At 37.3% G+C, this 11,853-nt stretch overlaps 1 pseudogene; it reads right to left on the minus strand.

Moving 5' to 3' along the window:
- Positions 1–799: 799 nt before the first annotated feature.
- Positions 800–3,566, minus strand: LOC127210489 (AKT-interacting protein-like; annotated as a pseudogene).
- Positions 3,567–11,853: the final 8,287 nt, after the last annotated feature.

Here is an 11,853-nt window from a genome sequence, read left to right on the forward strand (position 1 = left end):
TCTAATATTTACTAAATCTCACTTTAATTATTGTAATAGAATCTTCTTACTTTTTCTTCCTGTTTTTTTTTTCATCCATGTACAAATTATTTTCAACATTTCTCCCAAGAGTTCTTAAAAACAAAAACAATGTGTAGCATTGTCTTACTATTTTTCCCGCATAAATGACAATCACTTATTTCATCTCTACTGACACATGGGTCATTCACCATTTAAATACTTGACTTCACTAAAAACCACTTGAACACTCTTTTCTTCCTCCTGACAGAAAAATACAGTAATTTTCCTAAAAACAAAACAAAACAACAAAAACAAAACTATGAACAGGCATCCTGGCTCAGCCTACTTTCCTAATGCTTCTGAGATAGATTTTTACAGCAAGTCAGAAGGCTGAAGCCAGAAAGCCCATCTTCCACTTGAAAGTGCTGCGCTCTGGAGTCTGTTTTCTACACCCTTCCTCATGGCCTAACAACATACTGTACAGCTGAAGCCACGAACTGCAAACTAGTCCACAGTACTCGGTTCTCTCTGCTCCATTAAAGTAAACATAACTTACCTCTATCATATTCAGAAAAATACTTTAGCTTCAAGGTCCCCAATAATTGCAGTACTGAACTAGATACAGCCTGACACTTTGGACAGAAGTGATGCATTACTCAACTAGGGCTCCCTAACCTGCTGTTAGAACCCAGGCATATGAACACTAAGCCGGTGACTGTTCACGTGGTTTACCCATCATGCAGTCCTTTGCCGTTAGTCAGCTTTAGGCAAGTGCATGGTGCACCACATCTGCCATGTCTTAGGTTCCTACTGTTTTCTCTTCTTTACTGAAAGGTTGTACTGAGCCAGGCTTTAACCCATGACAGACCAGCAACATGAGTGCCTTTACTGTGACACTCCTCAGGCTTTTCCTGAGTCAGCACCTTCTCTCTGGCCTCATCATGAACAGAAAGGCCTCTTCGATCTCCGGGTGGTCACACAAATGAGCAGTACATACTTTAACTCTGTCAACGACTTTAATTTTAAAAGGCTGAATGTCTTTTTCATACAGTGTGCAGCCTCTGGGTTTAGGGGGCTTGTGTTTGATATTGTAGAAGATTATCCTTGTATATTAACACCTGCCAAATATGATTATGGTTCTGACCCCACTTTGCAAATGAGCTGGGATCAACTAGCAGGTGAAGGCAGGTGTATCAAACAGCAAGCATGAACAGTTGCCATCTGAATTATTTTATCAGGAATATATACCATAAACTTCAACACACCATCCCGATACAGCTCATGCCATATAAATACTACTCCAAACCACACTAATGCAGAGCATTAAAACAGTTGTACATAGATGCCTGGTAGCTTCTGCTTTACTATACCAATGTAAATTCTGTAGGTAGAAGAGTCCGTAAGAAGCATGGGTGCCATTTGTTGAGTGTGCTGCTGGGGCAGAGGATGTAGGCAGAGCGTTTTAGGGAAGAGAAGGCAGCTTTTGTGTGTGTGCAGTTCATGAGGGACTGGTTCTCACATCCCCTACTAACATCTTCTCTTCACCCTCAGCTCGCTGGATGCCCTCATTTCAGAGCTCTGGTGGCTGAGCTCCTCCTCAGCCTGAAATTCTATTGTCTTACTCTTATACCTCAAGTTTTTATTTACTTGTTCTATTTATTTATTTACTTACTTACTTACTTACTTACTTATTTACTTATTTACTAGTCTACTGATTATTTAGTCATTTATATATATATATTTACTATTTAGGGAAAAACAACTTGCCTCAACTGCACTGGTTTTATTTCTCTTCCTAGAGTACACAAAGAATGTTCTAGTTTTAGGATTATTATGATATTCTTACAGCTTCCAACCTGTAAGAAGCCATCTTATCTGTCTGTCTATGGGTCATTCCTTGATTCTGACATCTTAGTGTAAGTGCCATGCTTTGAAAATTCTTCTTTCTGCCTAATAATTCTTACTTCAAGATTGGTTCCAGAGTAGTTTATGTCAATGACCTTTAATCTCATTAACCACCTAAGACTTTGTCTTATAATCGCTGTTATAACTGAAAATACTATAAGAATATTTGACTCTTTTTTGGTATACAATGCATGTTTCTAGCCTGACTTCGCTCAAGGATGAACTGTTACCTGGAACTATAGGGCAAATAAACTCTTCCCCTAACCTGATAAATAGTGTTTTATCATAAGAGCAACAACAATGATAACAAAAACACTATAAAAGCATGTCGAACAAATAATGAAACTTCATAGAATTTAATTTATTTCAATGCATAAAGTGAATGATGCTTCATATTCTTACATGTGTAATTTGCTGGTAAGAATATGTTAATCATACCATTTTATTTTTATTATCTACTAGCCAGTCTTGAAGCAATCTTAAAAATTAACAAGGGTGTATTCTAGAAATAATTATTAAATTTGGATTTTGTTTTATAATATCTGTTATGAAAATCAAACATTATGTTAAGAATAATCACTCGTAAGTGGTTTCTTTTTATTTATGTTCATATGTTTCTGTATATAAGTGCTCATAGATACAAGAACAGTGTGTCAGGTCTCCAACACTTGGATGTGAGCTGGTTATGAACTCACTGACATGGGTAATAGGAACTTATGTTCTCTGGAAGGGCAGTAAACACTCCTACATGTGGAACCATCTCTTCAATCCTTAACACTGTTTTATATCTATTTCAAGGGAAAGCTATGAGAAGAAAACACTATAACACCAAGCAACGAAACCCCAAATCAAGCCACGTGTCTTTCCTTGCAAATGTGAAAAATGTGTATTAATATAATATATGAATCCTAAGTAAGTTGGGTTTTTTTTTTAAATCAACATGCTCAGTAGCACAATGATTACCTTAAGAAACCAGGCAAGCATATTGTACAATCTCTTACCTAAATGGGGAATGAGGAAAATTTATCTGGAAAAAGTGTTATTTCAGTGTACACAGAAATTACAGAATGGGTCAGCTCAAACTAATCATTTTTTTTTTTTAGAGAAAATAGATAATATTCTGGTAGTTATGGATATAATTATATGCTGTATATATTTCATATCCCTCAAATTTTACTTTCTTATCTACTCTTAAATATTAAAACCACTAATGGGTCAAATTATACTGTTAATGTTTTCTACAGATAATTTTAGTGTGTATGTTCTTTTTGGAATACAAGTCATAGTTTAACATTGACTTGAAAAAAATCTTGTAGGTTTTTCAGTTTAATTAGTATTTACTAACAAGTTTACTGACATTTCTCCATTAATATCTATAAATTAAAATGGACTTTATATTGTCCTAGTAGAAGACTTACATTTTCCTAGTTACCACAGTGAGAAAATACTGGTTCAAAATTTTTTAAAAACCCATGTTTTTAACATAGAAGCCAATAGTTGAATTGAAGATTTACTTTGACGTACGCAGTGCTGCTCTTCACAGTCTGAGCCTTAGAGTTAGCAGAGGTAGCAAAGTCATGAGTTGATAATCCATTACTCCACTCAACTGTCACACTTAGTTTAATTTCAGAAAGTAGATGTGGAAAGGTTTTGAGTGACATGGAATTTTAGTTGCCGTATCTTTTTCGTCGAGGAGTAGTAATGATTTGTAGAATTCTATATAATATTCTTCATAACACACATTTTTGTCTCATAAAATATTAGGCAACTAGTAACAAATTGCTTTTCATGAAAATGCCCTTGAAGGCCTCTGCAATGTTACTCAGAATTAACACTTTCAACATTACTTTCCTATAGTAAACAATAGCAAAAAGAATCCTTCTTTTCAAACCTTGTTGGGAGCCGAGAGACCCTGCCTGAGCTGAGAGACCCTGGTTGCGTTGAACTCCAGCTGACCCTTTCCAGCCAGCCTATACAGAAAGAACTTATCAAACATTTTGCCTGGCAACGGACAAACCGTAAACATCGTGCTTGGCCCCAGGAGAGGGAACTTGGCCCTGAGAAAAGGAACACTCAGTGTACCGTGGCTTTGTAGCCTTTCTCAGAAGTCACGGTACATGAACATCTGACATGCTGTGGTCTCTGGGAGAGGACCGCGGGGCCCCCTGTCTCCTCCTCCCGCCCCACACATTGTCCCAGGGGTTCCTACCACAGAAGATTCTGTACTTTCCCACTGCTCTCCCTCCTTCCCCCACCCTTCCTGAAGCACACTTTAAAAATCATACACCTGCTTTCAGTAAATGACTCTTGATAAGACAACCTTTCTTGAGTCGTGTCTTCTCTCGCCCATTTTTCATTTACAGGCCGACCCCCTTCGAGAACCCGAATAACTAAACCCACGGGACGGGGACAAAACCTGTGCTGCCAAAGCAAATGTTCTCTCTCGGCGGTGTTTTACGAAAATTGGCAATATAAAAGCAGAATTATGCATATTATATATATTAATTTCACATCATATAAATATGTGAAACTATATATGACATTGATATATAGACATACATATATATATATATATATACATATATATATATATATATGTACATATGATGTGAAACTAAGCTAATGAACTTTAAAAGTGGAAACCAAATTTCCCCTCCATATGCCTGTCTTTGTAAACTTATAAGCCATCCTACATTTCTTTAACGTTATATGAAAAACTATAACACAGATGATGGCTTTTTAAAATACATACGATTTTTTTTCATAAGTAGATTGCTTTATAATTATAACTTTGTTTGGAAAGACATAAACTCATTTATTTCTTCAGTAATGCAGTTCACCCAAAAATAACATCAAGTCTTAGTTACATTTATTGTTGTTTGGATGTACATGAACATTATTACTTCATTAGCTATATCTAATATTTGTGTAAGTCTGTCAAATTTTAATAAATAAATTATGAAACTTTCCATTTATTATTAAATATACTATTGATATAAATAATCTTGAATTATTAGCTTACATATTTAGCTTTCTCTCTTGCACTCACTTAACATCTCTACTTTGTTTTCTCTATAGACACTCTGAACAAAATAACACTCAAAGCAGAATTTGAAATCCAGAAATGAATTCAATTACTTAAGACAGTTCAGAGGTAGTCAAGACCATCTCCAAAGAAGATGGTCAGAATTACAGAGATCCCAGAGTTCACTTATCCATTTGCCTTGTCTTGGATTCTCACTGGAGTGCTCTGCTTGGAAAACTGCCCCTGAACTCCAGGAACTGAACTGGTCCAAGCTAAACTCAACTGCACTCACTGCCAACTGACTTCTCAACTCAATTCTGCTGCACTGAACTGATTGAACTGCACTGAAATGCTAGAACTGACTGAGTTTAACTGACTAAACTGAACTCAACTCCACATCACTACCTCTCAGTAGATTCACAACTAACACACTCAACTGTACCAGAACAGACTGAACTTCCTCTCTTCCTGCACTTCTCTCTCTCTCTCTCTCTCTCTCTCTCTCTCTCTATATATATATATATATATATATATATATATATATATATATATATATATATATCTCAGATTACATCCCGGTTGTTATCCCCTTAGTTGTATCTTCCCATTCCCACCCCCTCCCTCTTTCACCCTATTTTCCTCCCATAGACCAGTGACAGAAGGGGATTTCCTCCCCCACCATATGATCACAGCATATCAGGTCTAATCAAGATAGCCTGCATCCCCTTCCTCTGAGTGCCACCAGGGCTCACCACCAAGGGGAAGTGGCCAAATAGGGAGCATCAGAGTTCATGTTAGAGGCAGTCCCCACTCTCCCCATAACCATGCAGAATGAGCTGTCCATTGGCTATATTTGAATAGGGCATCTAGGTTTACTGCGATACATTGTCCTTGGTTGGTACAGCAGTTTGTGCAGTCCCCTCTGGGTCCAGATCTGCCAGCCTCAATGTTCTTCTTGTGGGGTTCCTGGACCCTATGGGTCCTTCTGTCTCCTTATTCTTCCATAACACTCTTACCTGGAGTCCAATAGTGAGTCCCAGCATCTGTCCTGATCCCCCACTGAGTGAAGGCACTCAGAGGACATGCATTATGGGCTAATATAAATAAGCCCACTTCCTGTCCTGTTTAAGTGAGAGTTAGGTGTAACTTATCTCCACCTGATTTTGTCAAATATTTCTCTGGTTTGTCTTGTTGTCCCTCAATTAGACACCATTTTCAAACTGGCTGCTTTCCTTTACAAAGGAACCTTACCTATGTTGTTTAGGGTTAAAGGTGGATACTACAGGTTTGTTGGTATTCCATCGTCTGAATGCCACCAGCCAGAGGGATTAAAGTGTGACATTCTACTAGATCACGCAGACCTAGGTCTTTGGATGTGATCCCTTGCCAGAAGAGCCATGTTGCTGGTTTGAAATTCCTCTACAGTTACCAAGCCAATCTTCTTGCACCTAAAATGGAATGCCCTCCATAAGGTGTATTTGATTAATGAGGTTCTAGAAGTCGCCCCAAATAATATAGCACACTGCCATTCCTCTGGCTTATCTACCATAATGTGAATGATAAAACCTTATTGATGAAGACTACATATAACTTGTTTGCAACATACAGTGAAAACCCTCAGAAATATCTGGAAAGCTACATGCCTTGCCAGGTAAGTTTCATAGACATTGCCAGAAGTTGCTAACCTGGCTGCTGATGGAGAAAAGGCTTTAATGCTCCTCTCCGGCAGTGAACACTATGGTATGGTAAAATCCCATACCTTAGGAGATCATAGCATGTGGAAAGTATGAATGTTTAGCTAAGTTGAAGTAGTATGACACTCCCTTGTTAATATTTGTAGTTGTACCTGTATAAAAATGCTATTTTAATCCTTAACCAGAAGTCTTTCTTTGTAGTGACTTCACAGTGAAGGCAAACTCAGAGCTGCCCAAGTTGCTAAGAATAAGTGATAGTGGAATGTTTGTCCCTAAACACGATATTTGTAACACTTCCCCCATGGCTCTGGGAATATCCTGGAAGATAGCCAGGAGTAATAAAGTGTGCAAAAGTAGTCAATGTAATACGATTTTGTAGAAATGATACAACCATGTCAATCTTTTTTTTTCTTTCTTTCTTTTTTTTTATTAATTTATTCTTGTTACATCTCAATGTTTATCCCATCCCTTGTATCCTCCCATTCCTCCCCCCCCCCATTTTCCATTATTCCCCTCCCTATGACTGTTCCTGAGGGGATTACATCCCCCTATATTCTCATAGGGTATCAAGTCTCTTCTTGGCTACTTGCTGTTCTTCCTCTGAGTGCCACCAGGTCTCCCCTCCAGGGGACATGGTCAAATGTGAGGCACTAGAGTACGTGAGAAAGTCGTATCACACTCTCCACTCAACTGTGGAGAATATTCTGACCATTGGCTAGCCCAAGGGGCATGTCCCACAAAAGCCTTCACTTACCAGGAAACTGGGACAGAGGGGAAGGCATCCTATTGGGACTCTAAATGAGAGACACATGGGAGAACAGCAAAATAAAAGGAGCCAGAGGGTCCTAGAAATCTACAAGTAGAACAATATGATAGGCTGATTTGGGCCCAGGGGTCCCGCTCAAACTAAGGCACCAGCCAAGGACAATACAGGAGGTAAACTTTAAACCCCTTCCCAGATCTAACCATGTCAATCTTAAACCCACAGAAGTGCAGGTTATATGCACTGAACTTGCACAAAACTAGCCTATCAACAATTCTAGATGGTAGAAGTGTTTTTCATACCTATTGGTCACTGATGACCTAGTAAACACACCACACACACACACACACACACACACACACACACACACACACACACAATCTAGCAGAGGCAGAGTCATTGCCTTAGACTTAATTGTAAAGAGTAGTTTTAAAACTTAATTGCAAGGGATAGTTCAAAAACTGTTAAAACTATTGACAACTAAAACTTTCTGGGGAAGGGAGCCATTGTCTTTGATTATCAAGTTCCAGTAGATAAGCTCTTTCTTGTTCTGCATTGGCAAAATTAAAAAGGTTAAAAAAAAATAAAGTGATGAAAACAACAACAACAACAACTAAAGAAACAAATTTTCATGGAGGAGGGAGAGATGTCAAGGTTTTAAGATGACATAGTAAGAATGTGTTACTAAAAATGTCTGAAAATATCAAAGAAAACATATCAGCTGATATGAGTTTTCTAATTAGAATCCTATATTTCTCCACTCACTTAGAGCAAAAGCCAGCATCCTTACATTAGTCAATAATGTTCTAAAATGTTTCCTGAAATTTTTATGACTCCATGAGTTCCGCTATATAACTATCCATTTTTTGTACCAAATTTTGTTTGTTTGTTTGTTTTCTATTGTATCGGGAATAGTCCTTACCCATTCTTGTCCATGAGAGTTTGAGGACAAAAATATCACCAGAACTGTAACCACACAACACTTACTTTAATTTAAGAAAATTCATATCTCTTTTTGTATTTTGATACAAGGTATCCTTCCCTAGAAAGCTCAAGTTAGTCTTGAGGTTGTAATTCCCCTGCTTCCACTCCAGAGTGCTCAAATAACAGACATAGGCAATAATGGTTATGTCTGGGACTTTTCTGATTTCTATTCTCATTCCTGTCTGTAATATTTTATTTAATTAAGATAAATTGACATTATGTGTTTTATTGTTTATATTTTGCTCATATAATTATTTTCCATAAGTGCATAACTTGCAAATGGTAGAATTTTACAGTTTACTTTTCTGTTGTATGAGTACTGAAAACCGAACAAAGAATAATACCCATAGACTATAGAATGGCTAAATAACTACATATGAGGAAATATATGTATATATACACATATATTGATATATTGATATAGCATAAAACCACTTTCTTAACATTTATGGTTATACCTGTAAAAATATTATTTTCATCCTTAATGAAAAGTCTCTCTTGGTAGTGATTGATAGTGAATGCAGAATGAAAACTCAATATATATATATATATATATTATATACATATATATATTCTTATGTAGACCCCTACGTATGTATGTACTTCCACACTTTATATGATTAGAAGTAATTAATTAATACCAGTAGATAAATGGTCCTGAGGATATTTGGATATTTTAGATGATTCTATATTTGCAAAAATATACTTTAGTTCATATATTGAAAACAACTTTTTAAGTAGCCTACTAGTCCCTATCTGAAGTGGGAAAAATATGCACAGAAGAGGCCTTGTTTGCATAGTGCTCATTTGAAGACATGAAAATTAGTTAGCATGGAATTTATGAACTCACAATTTACAATCTCAATGAAAAACAGATGTTGTATAATTCAGCTGGTTTAGCAGGACAACACTGGTACCTGGTGTTTGTCCCTGAGCTGGAAATGTTATTTTGTCTGCTGGACATAAGGTAAAGGGATAATACCATTGTTCAGAGATGTCCCTGGGTAAGCACTGTCTTTATTAATGAACTTAAACGTAGCTAGTGGAAGCATTAACAAAAAAGATTATGTTAATATAATATTAATGTTAAATTACATAATAGCTTTGCTGCTCACATTAGCCACGAAACTTTAACCAGCTAGCATAATAATGAGAGACAAAAAGAATGCAGGGCACAGCACACAATAATTAAACTGTGTGGAAGTGACAAATATAAACAAGTTTCAATAGAGTGGGGGTTTTTGTTTTTGTTTTTTGTTTGTTTAAGGAAAGACTCAGCTTTGGAGTTTCGGTTGAATTAGAGTGAGTAGATAGACAACCTTCCCACAACAATGGAACATATGTTGCCTGATAGAATTTAGACATGCCCATTAATCAGCATTTTATGTGTTTTTATACATTTATGAAAAGGGGGAAAAGACCCCTGGGGAAATATTTTCAAATGGTAGCCTATGTCTTCCTTAAGTATAAATGCTATAGATGGGTCCTGAGTAGATGAAAATGATCAAATTTTCCATTACGTAAAAGTAGAGGTCATTCCAAGTACTGAGGTGGCCTGTTCTGTCATGCTTGCTTTTGATCATTAGTCTTTATTATTTTTTATTTTAAAATAGTTTTAGATTATATAATGTAACACAAGGACATAGATGACACCTTCACACATTTGTGACATCCTTATAGAGTACAGTTTCCACCATTGTATAAGGTTTCAAATACAAGTATGGTTTGAATTTCATTAGTTTTTAGCTAGGCTTTTTCCTTGCTCCAACATTCCGTCTTATAACTATATCATGTCTCCCTGATGCTCTGAACATCTCCAGTGCCTCACACGTCCCTTACTTTGTACTACTCTAAATTATCCCCTATTTGGCACTCAGTGATGTCTACCTCTGAACACCCACATTCCTGAACACATCTTGTCGTTATTTATTAGAGTTATCACTTAAACATTTATACAATGGCCCAAAAATAGAGTTATACAATATGCAGTTTGTTCATTTTGGGTTATTTCTTTTAACAATATGCACTGAAGATAAATGTGTTTCTGAGTGTAAGTTATAGCACACTTATTTTGTAGAAATAAATAATATTCCAATGCACATCTCTGAGGAGTGATATATACATATGTGCATGCTATGGTGTGTGTGTGTGTGTGTGTGTGTGTGTGTGTGTCCACTCTGTGTGTGTGTATAATCTTCCATGTGTACACAAGATGACCACAGAGGTTGATATTGAGTGTCATCCTCTATCATGTATCATTGAACTTTAATCTAATTGAGTAGGCTGATCAGTGAGTCCCAGGGAGACCCCTTTCTCCACCTCTCAGCTTTAGTATTTCAGTTACATACCAGCATGCCCAGACTTTTACCAGAAGTTGGAGACCTGACTCTTAATGTAAACCCATGGCTATAAGTCTCTCCTCCTCATAAATAGGCTGAACCTCTTCTTAGTAATAATCTTTTCTCCAGTTAAAATATTATTTAAAAACCCTTTTTATTAATTCTTTCATAATTTTATATCATTCACCCCAATACCATTCAGCTCCCTGTCCCTTTGTATGTGCCCTTAAAATCTCACCCCCAGAAAAACAAATAAACAACAAAAAACCAAACAAACTAACAAACAAAACCATCTCCTTGTGGAAGCTTCAGTGTGCCAGACAGTATACCCTTTTGTCCAAACATCTTTAGTTGCCAATGTTCATTGCAATGATTCATTGCTCTGGTTCAAGGCCTCTGGCTCTTGCTAAAGTATACAAATTGTTTCCCTGTGTCATGGAAGTACTGTAGCTTTGGATCTGCAGGACTGACCCCATCAGGTGCTCCAGCAGTTCATAGAAGGGGAAGATGTTGCTGTGCACCATCTCAAAGCCCTAGATCTGGGCCTGGGTCTTAGCTGAGTTGGTCAGCCCTCCACACCCATACCACCTGGATGAGCTCTCCGCACTGCCCTGGTGAGCTCACCCAATGCTACAGCCATAAAGCAGCAGGAACAGCTTTCCTGTTTTCATTTTCTCAACCAGATCCTTCTGGCACCCAGATGAGGGGCATGGGCAGCTCTCCTGTGCTCACATCATCTCGCAGGCTCACTGGCACCATTGCATCCAGGACAGGCTCTACTGTGCTGCCCAAGTGCTCAGTTGCAACATTCTTAATTGAATTTCCTCAGTCCTTTAACCTGTTGACTATTTTCGTTAAGGAAAACAGTCTGAAGTAGACCAGACTCCTTTCTCCCAAATGAGAATGATCTTAGACATACTTTGACACCCATATTAAAAGGAGAAATGTTAGAGGTTTTTTTCACTGTGTTAAGGGCAAGCATGGGGTTTCTCAGTCTTTACTATAAGAATATGGTTGTGGGCTCCTAAAAAGAGTCTGAACACTGCTTTTGCTTCTCCAATTATATATGACACTTTTTATTCTCATGCTACTGGCATTCATCCTCCAGCAACTTATCATTAATATTTAAACACTGTTTCTGGT

This window comes from Acomys russatus, chromosome 28, assembly GCF_903995435.1.
Source record: "Acomys russatus chromosome 28, mAcoRus1.1, whole genome shotgun sequence".
NCBI classification, from domain to species: domain Eukaryota; kingdom Metazoa; phylum Chordata; class Mammalia; order Rodentia; family Muridae; genus Acomys; species Acomys russatus.